Raw genomic sequence first — 16,994 nt, forward strand, 5'->3', positions numbered from 1 at the left:
TTATAAACTTTCTCTTCAAATAGTACCCAGTGAGAGATAATAATACTCATGGATGCTGAATTAGTAGTCCTGTTGGCCTCTGAGACAAAATGTCCTTATCCTCTGACAAATCAAAATAATTTTTTTCCTGGAAGGAGATCCTTAATAACTTAGTAATACTAATTCAAGCTCTTGCTTACACCAACTCTTAGCATGCACAAATAAAAATGAAAGGACTGATTTAACTACCAGCCATGATTATCATCAAGGAAAGTTTGTGCAGACTTGAAGCAAGAAAATAAAGTAATAAAAATATGGAGAAATGAAACACAATTTTACATTTAATCGTTCTCAAAGAGAAGAACTGTAAATTTGTTAGCTTCAGCTAGATAAATTCTTACGTTACAAGACTTAAAGCAAATTTATTCACTCACTCATGCAATCAAGCTAGCTTATGCTTTTAAGCCTAGAAAACAGAAAGAAATTCTGTTAATTGGAGATATGGAGTCATGGGGCTACAAGATTGGAGTCGCCGGTAAGACACCACCAGACGAAGGGTAAATCTTCTGTCATGGGAATGATATATACATAAAAATATCATTCAGTAATGCACCAAGGTAGTGCATAAGAAAGTCACTTATGAAACAATAACGAATGTTTAACCTCCATCCGCAGGGGGTTTTCCGACATCGCCCACTCCTTACGGGGGATTTCCGATATTTTGGAAAAACTACCCTTACTTCAAACCCTAATATCTGCCAAACTATTATAGCTACAGAAAAAAAATAGAGATGCATAAGACTCATCAACTCGTCCTCTCTCAAATGAAAGTATCCTGAAGTCTCCAGGTGGTCCAGTCGATCAGGAAGGATAAGCTGAAGATGACTGGTTTTCCATGCTTCAGCGGGCTGCTTCCGAGCAGGAGCCACTGGCAGTGACCTTGGACTCGCTGGCAAACATTGGCAGCACTGACCGGAGTGGTGATTGTAACACTGCCCCAGCGTCCTTGGAAGGAATTTGAAATTTTCCACTCACTCTTCAACTTTTCCCTTAAGGATGAGTCATCACCCTGTCCATGTGGCTCCCCATAGGGTTTTCTGCCCATTTCACTGTGCCACTATGCCCCTTAGGTGTGTGGGAAAAGAATAGCTCTTTGATTTTCTGCACGCACTGCTTGCGTGAAATATAATAATTTCCCTCTCTACGGCACTTATAATTGCACTTGACATCACAGTTACGGGTAATTGTACTTTGACAAGTAAATGCTGTGTCTGTGTCATGCACTATGGTTGAGTATGAGGTAATTGCTTGTACCAAAATTCAGACTGATTTGTACTAATCACGGGCATTGTTAAAATATTCTATCTATCTATCTATTGCCAGACGCCTCAATCCCGTTTGGGGTGGCCACGAACAAATCGCCTCCACGTCGCCCTGTCCCCTGCCATTTCACTGCCCTGCTCCCAACTCACACACCCCTCTCTCACATACCTCTCCACCCCATCCCTCCATCTAATCCTCGGCCTCCCCCTCCCTCTCCCCCCCTCCATCTCACTCACATACACTCTCTTCGTCAGTCTTGCACCCTCCATCTTCTCTACATGGCCAAACCACCTCAGTGTATTCCTCCTAATGCTTCCTATCACATCCATATCCACACCACAACGCTCCTTTATATCCTCATTTGTCAGCCTGTCTCTCCATGTAACTCCACAGGCTTCTCTTAAATAACACATTTTCACTGCTCTCACTCTTGACTTGTGTCCTTCCAACAACGTCGAAGCTTCACTTCCATACGTTAGAGTTGGTATCACAATACTGTCATATAGTAACTTTTTCACTTCCATGCCCACTTCCCTGTTCCTTATCACTGCTTTCAAGGAACCAGCAACATTTCTTCCCTGCTGTACCCTTTCAAGCACTTCACCCTCCAAACGTCCATCCTTACTCATCACACTACCCAAGTACTTAAACGAACTCACATTTTCCAATTCCTCACCATCCAACCTCACTGTCCATTCACTGACTTCACCTCTCTCAAAGACCATCACTTTACTCTTCCCTACATTCACTTTTAGATTCCGTTTCTTACACACTCTCCCAAACTCATCCACCAAGCCTTGCAGCTCCCCTTCGTTTTCATTCAACAACACAGTATCATCTGCAAATAACAGTACAGGGAGTTTCCAAACACTATCCTTTCTCACCAGGGCCACTCCAACATCCACTACCCTACCTTGTACCTCTTTTATTACCCCATCCATGTACAGATTGGACAACCATGGAGACATGACACATCCCTGCTTCAACCCAACCTTCAAAGAGAAAACTTCACTCAGTTCACCATCCACACGCACTGCAGCCTTAGCACCATCATACATATTCTTCACAGCATTCAACAACTTCCCATCTACTCCATATATTCTTAATACTTTCCACAATCCTTGTCTATCTACCCTGTCATATGCTTTCTCCAAATCCATGAAAGCCACATACAACTTCTTTCCCTTCTCTAGAAACTTTTCCACTAAAGATCTAAGAATGAATATCTCATCTACACAACCTCTTCCCTTCCTAAAGCCTCCCTGTTCTTCTCCAACTAATTCCTCTGCTCTTTCTCTAACTCTGTCAATAAGTATCCTACCATACACTTTTCCTATTACACTAAGAAGATAAATGCCCCTATGATTACCACACACTTCTTTTTCCCCATTTCCTTTGTACAAGGGAATAATTATACCTGACCTCCAATCCTCCGGGACTCTACCTTCATCCCAGGCCAATCTGCACGTCTTCCACATCCATTCTACTACTATCTCTCCCCCATGCATCAGCATTTCACCACACACTCCATCAATTCCTGGGGTTTTCCCCAATTTAACTTTCTTCATTGCTTCCACAACTTCTATCCTACTGATTTCTTCCTGTCTTCTCACCTCCCTCCTTCTCCCAGCCATTCCCCAGCCACTTATACTTGCATTCCTTCCGTCCTTTATATTCAACAATTCCTTAAAGTGTTCTCTCCATCTGCTCACTTTTTCTCCCTTCTCCACTAGTAATCTACCATTTTTATCTTTCACTCCCCTGCTAACTTCACTTCCACCTTGTCTTACTCTCTTCACCTCTTTCCAGAACATTTTCTTAGTCCCTCCACTTTACACTCAAATTCCTTCCAAATTCCTCATCCACTCCCTTCTTACTCTCTTTTACTAATCTTTTCACTTCTCTCATCCTTTCTACATATAACTCTCTCTTCCGCCTCTCAACTTCTTCTACGCCCCTATTTCTCATCCATTCATTGTATGTTTTCTTCTTTTGTGCCACAACCTGTCTTACCTCTTCATTCCACCACGCTGTTCCTTGCACCCCCCTCCGTCTTCTCTTCATCCCACACACCACATGTTATATGCAACTTACAGTATTGTACTTCACATCCCAAATATGCTTATGCTCACATATTCAGCACTATTTTCTGAGTATTGAGGGGAAAAATTTAGTTACAGCCAACCAGGTAATTTTCTTTCTGGCCCACTCACTAGTGGTTTTCTTTTATGTAACAGGTAGGCAAATTCTAGGTATTTCCAATATTTGTTTCACCATTAACCATAAACAGTAACACTTATTGCACTGTACTTGTAAAACTTGTTTTAAAACATTTATATCATAACAGTTACTAGATATAACTTATACCTAACATTTCATTTATGTATAAAAAAATAACACACTTGTGCATACCTGTTTACTATTTACATTTTCCCACACACCTGCTCAGTAATTACGTTCGGAGTGATACCCGCAAAAACATTCAGGGCATAGGGGGACCTTGCACTCTGCACATTGGTAGGCTGCCTCTTTTCGTGCTGGGGGATGGCGTTTGGTGGTGTTACAGACGTGGCATTGCCTGTACGCCTGACGACCTGCAATGGTACGGCTAATCTCTACCAGCCTGTGCTGCCGGAAGTACTCTGCACAGCTTAGCCTGTCAGCTGTTGGCGCTGTCTGCGTCCCTTGCCTCGCACCAGGCACCTGTTCAGTTGAATACTCTTCAAGAAATTCACATGCAAGCTGTCTCTCAAAATCTTGAAAGAGAGGTTTCTTGTCAAACTCCTTGAACAATATGAAACTGTTCAGAACGGCGATATCAAGGTGTTAAAACGCCTTCTTGTACCACCGGCAGGACCTAGAAAGGCTATTAACCTCACCAATTTGCATGTCCGATTTACCAACAAGCCACATATTGATATTATAATGATTGACAGCATCTGGCTTCAACACAGGTTCCCCAGTCCTGTAGTCTACCTTTCCCGTCTCCTTAAACACACCCTTATGTACTGTTGACAACATGTTAACCCTTCTCTTGTCATGTCAGAGAAGGGCTAACATGTTGTTACATTTCTTGGTAAGAAGGGCTCGTTTCTCAGTATCTGCTGGGAATACAGGGAAATGTTTTCTGTTTGCACAGACAGTACCACAGGTCCCAGTACCATATTTAAGCAAATACTTGGTCAGCACTGGGGCTGTGTAAAATTTATCGGTGTACAGAATGTTGTGCTTGTTGAAATACCTTTCCATCAGCACGTTCACGACTGATGCCGAGAAACCGTGAGGATCGTCACTAGGTATATCAACATCTGTAGCCAAATAAACCATCACATTAAGCACATATCCAGTTTTCCAGTTGCAAAGGACAAAGAATTTTAGTCCAAAGTGGTGATGCTTGGATGGCACATACTGAATAAATGCCAACCTGACGCAGAATAACATCAGAGACTTATCAATTACCACTTTCTGACACAGACAGAAAGCCCTGGAAAATGACTCCTTGAGCATTGTCAGGATGGGTTTAATTTTCCATAACCAGTCATTTGGTGCAGGCCCATAATTTCTGCTGAAATGCGGGAACCTTAGGATTGCCAGGTACCTGTCATGGGCCATTTACTTAACAAAGACAGGTGTGCCCACGAGTTCTTCAACCGACCAATAGTCATGGAGCACATGTTTTCTCACGTGTGCCATCAACATGGTAAGGGCTAGCCACACAAACAACTCCCCACCTCCACATGTTCCCAGTCCCTCGTGTGCGTGCTTTCACTGGCAGCCACGTCCAGCCACATCCTCATATCCTGGTGGAAATTAATTTCATTCATCAGGTATTGCATGATGGCAGAGGTGAATATCTCAGATAATATTGCTAATAGTCCAGTGCCATGTGGGAAGCTCATCTTCCTGAACACCTGCTCCTTCCTCATCAAACTCCAGCACGGAGGGCTCAAATCCTGCCCCATCCTCCCATACAAACGTATCCACTCTGCTCACACCTGGTAAAACAGGCCGTTTGCCAAGTACAACACGTCTTTTGTGAGTGCATGCACGCCACGTCCATGCCTATGGGCAGAGGGTGAGGAGGAAGGAGAGGGCGAGGTGTGGGAGGTGGGGGAGTATGGGGGTGATGACTCACCTGACGTGGGCCCTCCCTAGGGAGATGCTTCCTGCTTAGTCACACCAAGTGGGGATTGTGTGGAAAGTTCCACTCCTAAAGCGCCCAGTTGTGGTGATTTTGCCCTTGAAGTACTCGGCTGAAGTGAAGGTGCATGTTCGAGGGTGAGACAGCGCCAAACAGGTGGTGAGAGTGGTGGTGAAACGGCTTTTCGGTGTTTATCTCCCAGATGACCGCCAACTCCACTCTCACCTGCTCGGTGTGCTGGGTTATCAGCCTCCTCTTCCTCAGTGAACTCACCACTGTCGAAGGCCCTGCCCTCCTCCTGCAGCAGTTTGGGAGCTTTTTCAGACATCTGAGAGCGGGAAGGGGTCAGAGGACAAGAGAGTTCACTTTCCACATGGTAACTCATTTTCTTCTCTGAAGAAGTACTATCACTCACTGTATGTGAGGACACTGTATCATCCAAGGCACAACCGATGGCACTGTCACTGAGCCCTTTCTCCAGCATAAGGCCAGAACTTTCGCGGGGGTCAATGATGCAATCAGCCCTGCATGCAGGGAGACAGAATCAGATGAGGAGCAGGATGAAGATATGACTCTTCACTCTACCAGTGCTGTGTACAGAAGAGTTGCACATCAGTGGGGTACCTAGGGGACCTACCTACCCTGTGGTTGTCATAGAAAATGGCTGAGGGTTCAAAGGGTAACGGGAAGATGCTTGTGGCTAATCATGTCAACCAGCAGTGCTCCACACCTCAAATCTTGATGGCTATACACGTCAACCGGCGCGTAGGAGTTTAAAAAAAAATTCCAACAGAGTGCAGTCAGGACGGTTAACTGAGCGAATTTTTCTGGGATTTCACTGGTGTTAACTAGTTCCCCTAATAATAATAATATAGTGTCACGAATTCGCATAATACAGTGCCACGAATTCGTGACAGTCATCAACGTGGGACTGGGCAGAATTGATGTCAGTGGAGAGGAAAGACTGCCATGGAATATCAGATACATAATTTCCAAATCCATCTCAGTCTGCCCTATCCTAATGCCATCTGCTCCCTCTGACGGTTCAGAATGGGGGTTTGGGGCAACTGATGAATGATGCTTTGATGAGATTGTGGTCAGAAGATCTAAGCAGTGGCAGTACCTCTACCCTGTATTAATCTCACTTCATTTTCAGGAATAGGTTCAAGAGATACACACTGTGTTCAGGGTTATGAGGTACGGTACTCTGATTGGTCGTTTTACCAGTTTCATGAAATTAAACAATTCTTCCAGCAGCTCGCATTCTTAACCAGTGTCATTATCCTAGAGTAATACAATAACCATTCTACATTATGGACGTTAAAATCAATATTTACTCTTTCAGTATTAAGGGTAAGGTTAAGAATGGTCAACTGTGTGATCATGGAGTTAGATACGCAACTTGGTTCTGTTGAGGCACTGGAGGAGTGATAAACTACAGTATATAGATATATTTGGTCATGCTAAGGTAGTCTGTAAAATAAATAATCTAATTAATAGCACTGAAGTTCATGAAAGTGTCATTTGGATATTCAGATATAATAAAGCAACAAGTGCCACCCTTATTACGAAAGTTAGTGAGGAGATGGTAACCAGGAAAACTGTATGGGGATAAGTCAGTATAGGGATAGCTTTGGGTTTCTGTGAGGAATAGAGGTAGAGAGGATGTGGATTCAAAGAAAAAGTGAACAGAATTCAGACTGGCACCAAGACCAGATATGTTGGTAAGATATAAGGCTGAATCCGCATTCCTCCGATAACGATCGTGATTTATGGTTGTAACCAATAGAGCACTGTGATGACATCCCTAGCCAACCGATGCTGACAATCCGAAACATCACCTCGTCTGATCTTAAAATTGCAGCAACCACTGTTAAGGGTGCATGGAACAGAAAGTGTGATGTCTAAAGTGCATGTAGTGTGCAGACATTTGGCGGTAGATATTGTGAAAATATGCTGGCATACTCTCTGCTAATGAAAACATCAAAAACGTTCAGCAGAGATGGTCATTCATTCATTCTTTGATTTCCCCTTCTATAAAGGGGGCCGGGCCGTTGTTTGTCCCAGTCGGGGTTCTGTGGCTTTTTGCCAGGGTTGTACCCTGGTGGGCAGCTCTGCCACCCACCAGAGTCCTCTGGTAGGCAGCTTGGCTGTTCGCCAGGGCAGCCTGACTGCCCACCAAAGGGCTGGCTGGCCATGGTGAGCATATTCGAGATGGTCAAGAACAGGTCCTAAGAGCTATAGCCTATTCGATTTCATCTGAAAAGATAAGAGACTTAAGCTTTTGATAGCTGCCAGCTGATTGGTTGTCCGAGTGCATTCATTCATTAGTAACTGTATTTTGAATAATCTCTATTAGACAGGTACCAATAACAGTTTGATGATAAGATTGCTCAGGTAAAATATCTACATACATAGTTGTTTCCATAAAGTAATTTAAAGACGAGGCCTTACAGAATCTATCAGATGGCCTAGATATGCTTGAAAATTTCAATTCTAGTACTAAATGAACATTTCGGACAAAGTTTTACGAGAATCTTGATTTTTTCACATGTTCAGACAAATGAAGGTAAGTAATGTCGTTATTGCGACATTATGTAAAATATAACCTATTAAGACATCGGGATTCCATTGAATTATGATATATTTCGTGAATTTTTATCAGTGGTAGACCTGGGCAAAAAAAGCTGTGTCATCTGTTACTTTTAAATATTCCGCAGCCTGCAATATAGCCTATCACAGCTGTTGTACCTATAGATATTCGTAATTAAAAAGACTGAAAACTTACCGGTGATGCGAAAATGGAAAGCATAACGTAAATTGATTGGACAGCAGAACGCTGCCAAGTGAATTCGAAAACTCGTCTACTTAAGTGCGACATCCCAGTTCCCGCCTCTTTTGGCTGGCTGCCGTTCCCACGAGCGGCCTACCCCCCTACCCCCTCCCATTGTATGCCAGCCATTTATCAAAATTCAGGTAATATGTCCTTTTTCATTTGAATTCTGATGTATTTTACATAATGTCGCTGTAATGACATAATTTATCATAATTTGCCTGAATCAAGAAAAAAAAAATTAGTGTAGGCCTACTTGTAAAACTTTGTCCAAAAGTGTTGATTTATCATGAGAACTGATAAGTTCAAACATATCTAGGCCGTCTGATAGAGTTTTTGAAGGCCTCGCTTTTAAATTACGCTATGCAGATAACTATGTATGTATATATTTTACTTGAGCAATCTTATTGTCAAACTGTATTATAAAAAAAAAATATTCAAAATACAGTTACTAATTAATGCACTCGGACAACTAAACAGCTGGCAGCTTTCAAAAGCTTAAAGCTCTTCTCTTCTCAGATGAAACTGAATAAGGTATAATGAAATGGCAGCACCAGTTCTCTGTCACCAGCTTGCCATCCACCTCGGGAGTACAGCCCTGTTCGACTGGTGCTACAGACTACACCCTCTAACTTACTTATATTAGCTCCTAGGGAATGTTTGGTATCCTGATGTAACACTGAATTATATTTCTTTTATTTCTATTATATTTTACTGCTCTTCTGAGCTTGCTTTTTAACCAAAGCGTGAAAATAGGGCCTAACTGTTGATTATTTATGACGACATTGATTAAAGAAATTTAGCCATCTGATTTTATCATCGCTGAGAGAAGTGTGACCTATAACATTCTTGGTGTCTCAACGTTACCTGACCTGATTTACCCATCGAAAAAGGCAGTAACTCCTGGCTAGGCTGAATGGTTAGGCAAACAGATATTGGATGCTTATATACTCAACTCCAGAAAAGATGGTTTCCTTACAAATATTCTCACTGATTTCCCACTAAAAGCTGAAACTTCTGTTATATTTTCAAGATGGTTGTCTTGTAACACTGTTGTTTTCATGATCCCTAAGTTGGTACTGTTATGCATGTGGATAAAAAAAAGGGCGGGAAAAAACAGGAGAGACCTTAAGCTTAATCGCTATAAAGATGGACTCTGACTAGCCGCATTTATTACAGGAATAAAGACACATCCTTTACTGCTTTCTCATCCAACCCATTTTTATCCACTTGTCAGAATGAACCAGTATAATCTAGACATAATTCCCACACGTTTCACCTTGCCCATGCTCTACTCTATCCCGCCCCGTCCCGACCTGGCGCGATCACTAACAGGGACTCCGTGTGTTGCAGGCCAGTGGGACTCCTCGGAGTATCTCAGAGTCCTTCAACCCTGGCTGCCTCCCAGAGGGGCCTGGACTTGAGGCCTGGGCAGGGCGGGACAGGGTAGGGTGGGTCGACTGAGAGAGACACCCATACCACCACATCACACAGGTCACCACCCTCACCACCACCAACAGACGGGATAAACAAATAATAGTCTGTGAACGGCTGGAAGTTGAAAATTTTGAAAAAAAAAAAAATATAAAAAATAAATAAGTTATTCCTCTGACGCTCAGGACTCTGTATAGTCTGATGCGTTGACGAATGCAGAATTAAAATTCATCCCTGTTTCTCGCTCCCATCCATTCTTAAACACTTGTCAGAGCAAGCAATTCTCTTAGTGATAATGTAATTAGACCGACTCCTCCCTCATTTACAGACTGCTAACTCACTGTTGCACTCCTGAACCTCAATTTTTTAGTGATTTTAAAGAAACTGCACGACTGTAATAATTCCCGTGCTCAACAAGAAATATATCATCCATCCATTGCCAGACGCCATGTATCCCAAATGGGGTGGCCAAGGGCTTAGAGTTAATTGTTTTACAGGGAGGGGCACTAATCCTCCACCAACCCCACTTGACACGTAGGGATGCCAACAGCATCTGGTGTTCCTAGGCGGTCACCCATCCAAGTACTAACCAGACCCAACGTTGCTTAACTTCGCTGATCGGATGGGAAGCGGTGTACTCAACGTGGCATGGCCTAGACCGACTCTTCCCTCATTTACAGACTGCTAACTCACTGTTGCACTCCTGAACCTCAATTTTTTAGTGATTTTAAAGAAACTGCACGACTGTAATAATTCCCGTGCTCAACAAGAAATATATCAGCGTATGCAAATACGAGTAAAAATTGTGCTGGTATGTTTGATGAATTATTTGATTTTTTGGTTCTTAGAGACAGCTCTCTTTATTTCTCGCTAACTTACTAACCTGAATAGTACAACGACATATTTTTCATTTTAATTAAGCTGCAACCACCAGACGATTTGTTCAAGAAGGATCTCTAGCAGTGCTGTTGTTAATGAAAGCTACAGCTAATCCCTCCAGTTTGAAAAGTCTAATTCAGTTGAACAATAACAGTTTGAAATCGTAGGAGTAAAGAAACAACTGTTATAGAAATTAGGGGCTTAAATTAGTCACTGTTACTCGTGCCTCTTTACCGCAGATCCACTGGAGCGCCACCAGTTGTCAGTATGGTAATCATTGTTACTGATGTAGTAACCTACTCATAACCCGACTCCTGATCTCTGATCACGCCACACCTATTACCATACCCTCACTGACAGCTGGACCCTCACTTGTCACCTGCGCTGTGGATGCCGGATTCACAAACATATTTACGAACCATTCCTTGTCGTAACTGATTTAGTTTTCCGAAAAGGACAACGAAAGAATAAAGCAGAGTTCTCTCATGTTTCTACTTCCTTCTACAAAAGAATAAATAAATAAATAAATAAAAAAGAAAAGAAAACTTGGTTAGAGGAAATTTATTGTAAAAGTATACTTGCTTTAGCAGGAACAAGGAAAGGGTAGACCAGAATATTCCCATATCACTTGTTCTTCCTTATATATACTTATGGATCCATATATATATATATATATATATATATATATATATATATATATATATATATATATATATATATATATATGAACTATGACAGAGAAAAAAACTGTAATATGTTCGAAGATCCAACACTGGTTGATCAGTCAGGTCGCCAGAGCTTTGTATACAGGATGGTGTTAGCTTAGTGAGCAAAGCACAAGTTGTTTAAGAGCCTCTTCATGCCGAGGCCTTAATCAGACACAGTATTGAGCCATATTTGTCCCATCGTATAGTTCTGCATAAAAATTTTAAAACCATCCCGTCTCGCTGGGCACGTCGTATGTCTGGCAGTGTGAAACTCTTTTTCCAGAACGTGGTCCAGTGAAAAAGAATGTTCTTTCAATTTTTATCCCGACTCATTATTTTTCCATCTGTCTATAGCCACATGCCTTAATCCGCCTCCAGGTCCCCCTGTCTCCTGCCATTTCACTGCTGTCCCCCCGGCTACTCGTAACCCGACCTTTTTCATATACCTCTCTGCTCCATCCCTCCATCTCATCCTCGGTCTCTCCCTTCACATTCACTTCACTCATACACACTCTCCTAATTAGTCTCTCACCTCCCATCCTCACCACATGGCCAAACCACCTCGATGTATTTCTCCTAACACTTGCTATAACATCCAGATCCACAGCACAACGATCTTTCACCTCCTCATTTGTCAGTCTGTCTCTTCATGTAACTCCACATGCTCCTCTCAGATAACTCATTTCCACTACTCTCGCTCTTGACTTGTGTCCTTCTAAGAAGGTCAAAGCTTCGCTTCCATGCGACAGAGACCGTATCACAATACTGTCATGCAGCGACCTTTTTATTTCCATGCTCACTTCAGTATTTCTTACCACTGCTTTTATGAACCAACAACCTTATATTCTTGCTGTACCCTTTCAGACACTTTATCCTTCAAACTTTCATCCTTAATCATCAAACTACTCAAGTACTTAATTGGACTCATATTTTCCATTTCCTTACTATCCAACCTCACTGTGCATTCAGAGACTTCATTTCTCTCAAAAACCACAACTTTGCTCGTCTCTACATTCACCATTAGATTCCGTTCCTTACATACTTTCCCACACTCATTCACCAAGCCTTGCCCTTCATCTTCACTTAACAATACGGTATCATCTGCCAACAACAGAACAAGAAGTTTCCAGACGCTTCCCTCTCTCATTGGGGACGCTCCAGCATCCACTCCAAGCCGTATGGTAAGCAATAGTCAGCGAAGATTATCCGTACCACATTCTTTATACCCTTCTTTCGGTAGGACGAACATTATTAGATATATGAAAAATATATTACCTTACAAAAATATACATACGGTATATATATATATATATATATATATATATATATATATATATATATATATATATATATATATATATATATATATATATACACACTACCATAGTCTCTATTATCCTTTCACACTTTCCTATAAAATGTCCACGCCAGTTTTTCTATACTGCTTGGTGTTCTTTCTGACTTTTTCCTGCCGGCTTCGGCTGGAGGGTTTGGAGGGCGGGGGAAAGCCTTCTTCTTTGCTGTCCTTATTTCATTCTAGTAGTTCAGTTACTCTTCTAGGAGCTGCCTAGCATGGGCCAACCGGCCTACTGCAGTTATCCTCTCTTCTTATGTTCCTATGTTCTTATATCCATAATGGAAGTATGCCTGCCTCCTACACAGCAGTCTTTCTGAAGGAGAGATGTTGTTGTTGTTGTTGCTTGAGGCTCATCTCGACGTGAACCTCGTGAGCTGTTGGCTGAAGATGCCCTCCCGCAGTCCACCACCCTTCCTTCTGGGCATGGGAGGGTAGCACCAGTCGAGCAGGGCATTACTCCCGAGGTGGATGGAAAGCTGATGACAGGGAGTGCTGGAGCTCCCGTTTCATCAGCCCTCAGGACTAGTTCCTGACCATCCCCCTTTGGTGAAATTTTTCAGTGTCTCAGTTACACAGAGAGTAGGACAGCATGCTCTCCAATACAAATTTCTGTAACTATCTACACCAAACTACATGCACAGTACACACTACAATTCCTTTTCCAAAATTCAAAAAAAAATCATGGCGTCTCAATACTCAGCCTCGGAGTCTCCAGGGCGGGTGGATCATAAATGCTCACACCTTCCGCCCCTCTCCCGGTGACGACTCGAGATGCCTGAACCACTGTCTGACTCACTTCTTCTTCATTTCTGCAACATTCGCGGCCTTTCCTCTAACTTTCGCTCTGTTGAGCACCACCTTTCCTCCTCTAAACCTCACCTTCTTTTTGTAACTGAGACTCAGCTGTCTGAGGCAACTGACAGCAAACCTTTTTCTGTATGCTCCTACTTTCTCTATATTCATTTCAAAGCCAAAGGTGGCTGTTGTGTATATATATGCAACGATTTATCTTGCTCTCGTGTTCCTGAACTCGATTCTTCTGAATTCTCTACACTCTGGCTTCGGCTTTCCTGTCATTCTCTGACTAAATATATCTGTGCTGTTTACTTATCCCCTAATTCTACTGGCTATCAAAAATTCTTCAACTATCTTACTTCTACGATGGAACACATTCTATCCATTTCTCCTTTCTCTGAAATCTCCATTCTAGGAGATTCAATGTTCACCACCACTTTTGGCTCTCCTCTCCTTTCACTGATCCACCTGGTAAACAAGCCAAGAGCAGCTTGTACAGCACCCTACCCGTATCCCGGACCGCCTTGGAGAGAGCTCCAACATACTTGACCTCTTCCTTACAACTAATCTTTCTGCTTACACTGTTAATCTTTTCTCTCTGTTGGGCTCCTCTGATCACAACCTTGTCACCTTAACCTGTTCTATCACTCCGGTACGGCCTGTGGACCCTCCAGGGAAACGTCGTCTGTGGCACTTTGGAGTTGCAGATTGGGCGGCCCTCAGGCAGTACTTCTTTGATTTTCCCTGGAATGATTATTGCTTCCATGGTCGGGAGCTATCTGAGTGTGCCTTGCGCATTACAGAGGTTATTCTCTCGGGCATGGAAGCATACATTCCCTTCTCATATCCTTTGACTAACGCAAGAAAGCCTTGGTTTAATCACGCTTGTTCTAATGCTGTCCACAACAAGGAGAGGCCTACAAAAGGTACCGGAGCCAACACACCCCTGAATCACATCATCTTTACGTTTCTGCCCGGAATCGTGCTAAGTCTGTTCTTCGCTCTGCTAAAAATAATTTCATCCGTACTAAATGCTCTCAACTCTCCAACTCGAATTCTTCTTGCTCCTTCTGGCACCTTGCCAAAAACCTTTCTAACAACTTTACCTCATCATCCTTCCCTCCTCTTTTCTACTCTGATGGGAATGTAGCTATTTCTTCTACTGATAAAGCAGATCTCTTCGCACAGACTTTCTCCTCCAATTCCACCTTAGACGATTCCGGTGCTGTTCCTCTATCACTTCCCGCCTCTAACTTTCCCATGGCTGACATTAAAATTTCTTCAGCTGATGTATTTTCTGCCATCACTGGCCTCAGTACTAACAAGACTTATGGGCCTGATGGAGTCCCTTCTGTTGTTCTCAAGAACTGTGCTTCTGTGCTTACACCCTGCCTAGACAAACACTTTCGGCTTTGTCTGTCAACTTGTACCTTTCCTTCTTGCTGGAAGTTTGCTCGCATTCAGCCAGTCCCAAAGAAGGGTGACCACTCCCAACCCTCCAACTATCATCCAATTGCTTTAACGTCCTATATTTCAAAAGTTTTCGAGTCAATTCTCAATAGGAAAACTTTAAGGCATCTTTCCTATCACAACCTTCTTCTTGATCGTCAGTATGGGTTCCGTCAGGGACGCTCCACTGGCGATCTTCTCACCTACCTTTCAGACTCCTAGTCATCCTCCTTTCGGGACTTTGGCGAAAGCTTTGCCAGTGCACTTGACATCTCAAAGGCTTTCGATCGAGTCTGGCATAAATCTTTAATTTCCAAACTGCCCTCTTACGGTTTCTATCCTTCTATCTGTGCCTTCATCGCTAGCTTCCTTTCTGGTCGTTCTATAGCCGCTGTTGTAGACGGCCATCATTCTTCTCCTAGATCTATCAATAGTGGTGTTCCTCAGAGCTTTGTCCTATCACCAACTCTCTTCCTTTTATTCATCAATGACCTAAGCTGTACATCTAACCCTATCCACTCATATGCTGATGACTCCTTTCCATTCGGTTCCCGCAACGCCCATCTCAGCAGTTACTTCAACAAACAAGGGATGAGGCTATGGCACACCTAATGTCTGACTTGGCACGTATCTCTGACTGGGGTAAAAATAATCTGGTTGTTTTTAATGCATCAAAGACTCAGTTCTTACACCTATCAACCCGACAAAATCTTCTGCAGGTATACCCACTAATGTTTAATAATTTCAGCTTAATCCTGCATCATCCTTGAACATGCTTGGGGTTTCATTTACTCGGGACTTATCTTGGAAAGATCATATTACATCTCTTGTAAAATCTGCTTCCAAGAGATTAGGTGTGCTAAGCCGACTTCGTTCATTCTTTACCCCTGCACAATTGTTAACTCTATATGCGGGTTTTATCCGCCCCTGTGTGGAGTACAACTCTCATGTGTGGGGAGGCTCCCCACATACAGCTCTTCTCAATAGAGTGGAGTCAAAGGCATTTCATCTCATTAACTCTCCTCCTCTTACTGACTCCCTTCAACCTCTGTCTCTTCGCCGCACTGTTGCATCTTTATCTCTTTTCTATCGCTACTTCAATGGTCACTGCTCCTCTGAACTGTCTACATGGATTCCTCCACCTGTACGACGGGCGCGTAGCACCAGTCTAGCAGCAAACTCTCATTCCTTTTCTGTCCAACTCTCTAATGCAAGAGTTAACCGTTACTCCCAGTCCTTCATTTATGCAACAGGACAACTCTGGAACTGTCTACCTCTGTCTGTATTTCCTGCTGCCTATGATCTCCAGTCTTTCAAACGCAGTGTGTCCAGGCATCTCGAAATGATCGGATCTTGAATTTGGCTCTCTATTGTATTTTGTTTTTCTCTTGGAAGGAACTGTTATTACGGGCTCATGGCCTTTGGTTCCTTCTTCCTCGCATAAAAAAAAAAATGAGGTATACAGGATTAATCCCGTCTGGTTATATCGGTGTCATCACGGGAAGATGTCCCTCTCCAGAACTGAAGCAGAGATAACTGTGGTGGATAGAATAATGGGACCGGCCATCATAAGAAAGTCATAACCACTTCATTACCATGACGTAAGCTATTTCTTCCAAAGTCCAGACGATTATATTCAGTAAATACAAGACCTCTCATGCTGAAGGACTGATAAATCTTTAACCCTCCAGTTCAAAATTCTATCCTAAACAGAATATTATCAGAGGATAGGAAAAACATAACATGACTTACATAGTGTAGTCTTGTTGCCACCAGACGGTTTTATTCAGCTTAAGAGGAACTCTTCGAACTAGATAGATTAGATGAACCCTTTTTTACATCTCCAGTGGGAGAGGTCATTTTTGTCTTTAATAAAATTCATCTGAGGGTAGCAATAATCTGTTTGTGGTAAGAATAGCTAAATAAAATGCACGGTGTAGAAGGGCTCAAGGTGGAGTGGAGTGAGTGGTAAGGACAATGCAGGATAAGGCACGACACAGCAGGGTAGATCACGGCAGGGTAGGCAAGGCAAGACAGGGCAGGGTAGGGTAGGGCAGGATAGCAGGGCAGGGCTGGTAAGGACACATCATGGCAGAA

At 42.8% G+C, this 16,994-nt stretch overlaps 1 protein-coding gene and 1 pseudogene across 1 annotated transcript in view; one reads left to right on the forward strand and one right to left on the reverse strand.

Annotated features, from left to right (window-relative positions):
- Positions 1-16,994, forward strand: part of LOC145391426 (uncharacterized) — a 343,680-nt gene that overhangs the window by 303,961 nt on the left and 22,725 nt on the right. The gene's annotated exons all lie outside the window — the stretch shown is intronic.
- Positions 10,252-10,369, reverse strand: LOC145391569 (5S ribosomal RNA; annotated as a pseudogene).

Source organism: Coenobita brevimanus, chromosome 18 (genome assembly GCF_032717465.1).
Source record: "Coenobita brevimanus isolate Jiangsu-jjx chromosome 18, ASM3271746v2, whole genome shotgun sequence".
NCBI classification, from domain to species: domain Eukaryota; kingdom Metazoa; phylum Arthropoda; class Malacostraca; order Decapoda; family Coenobitidae; genus Coenobita; species Coenobita brevimanus.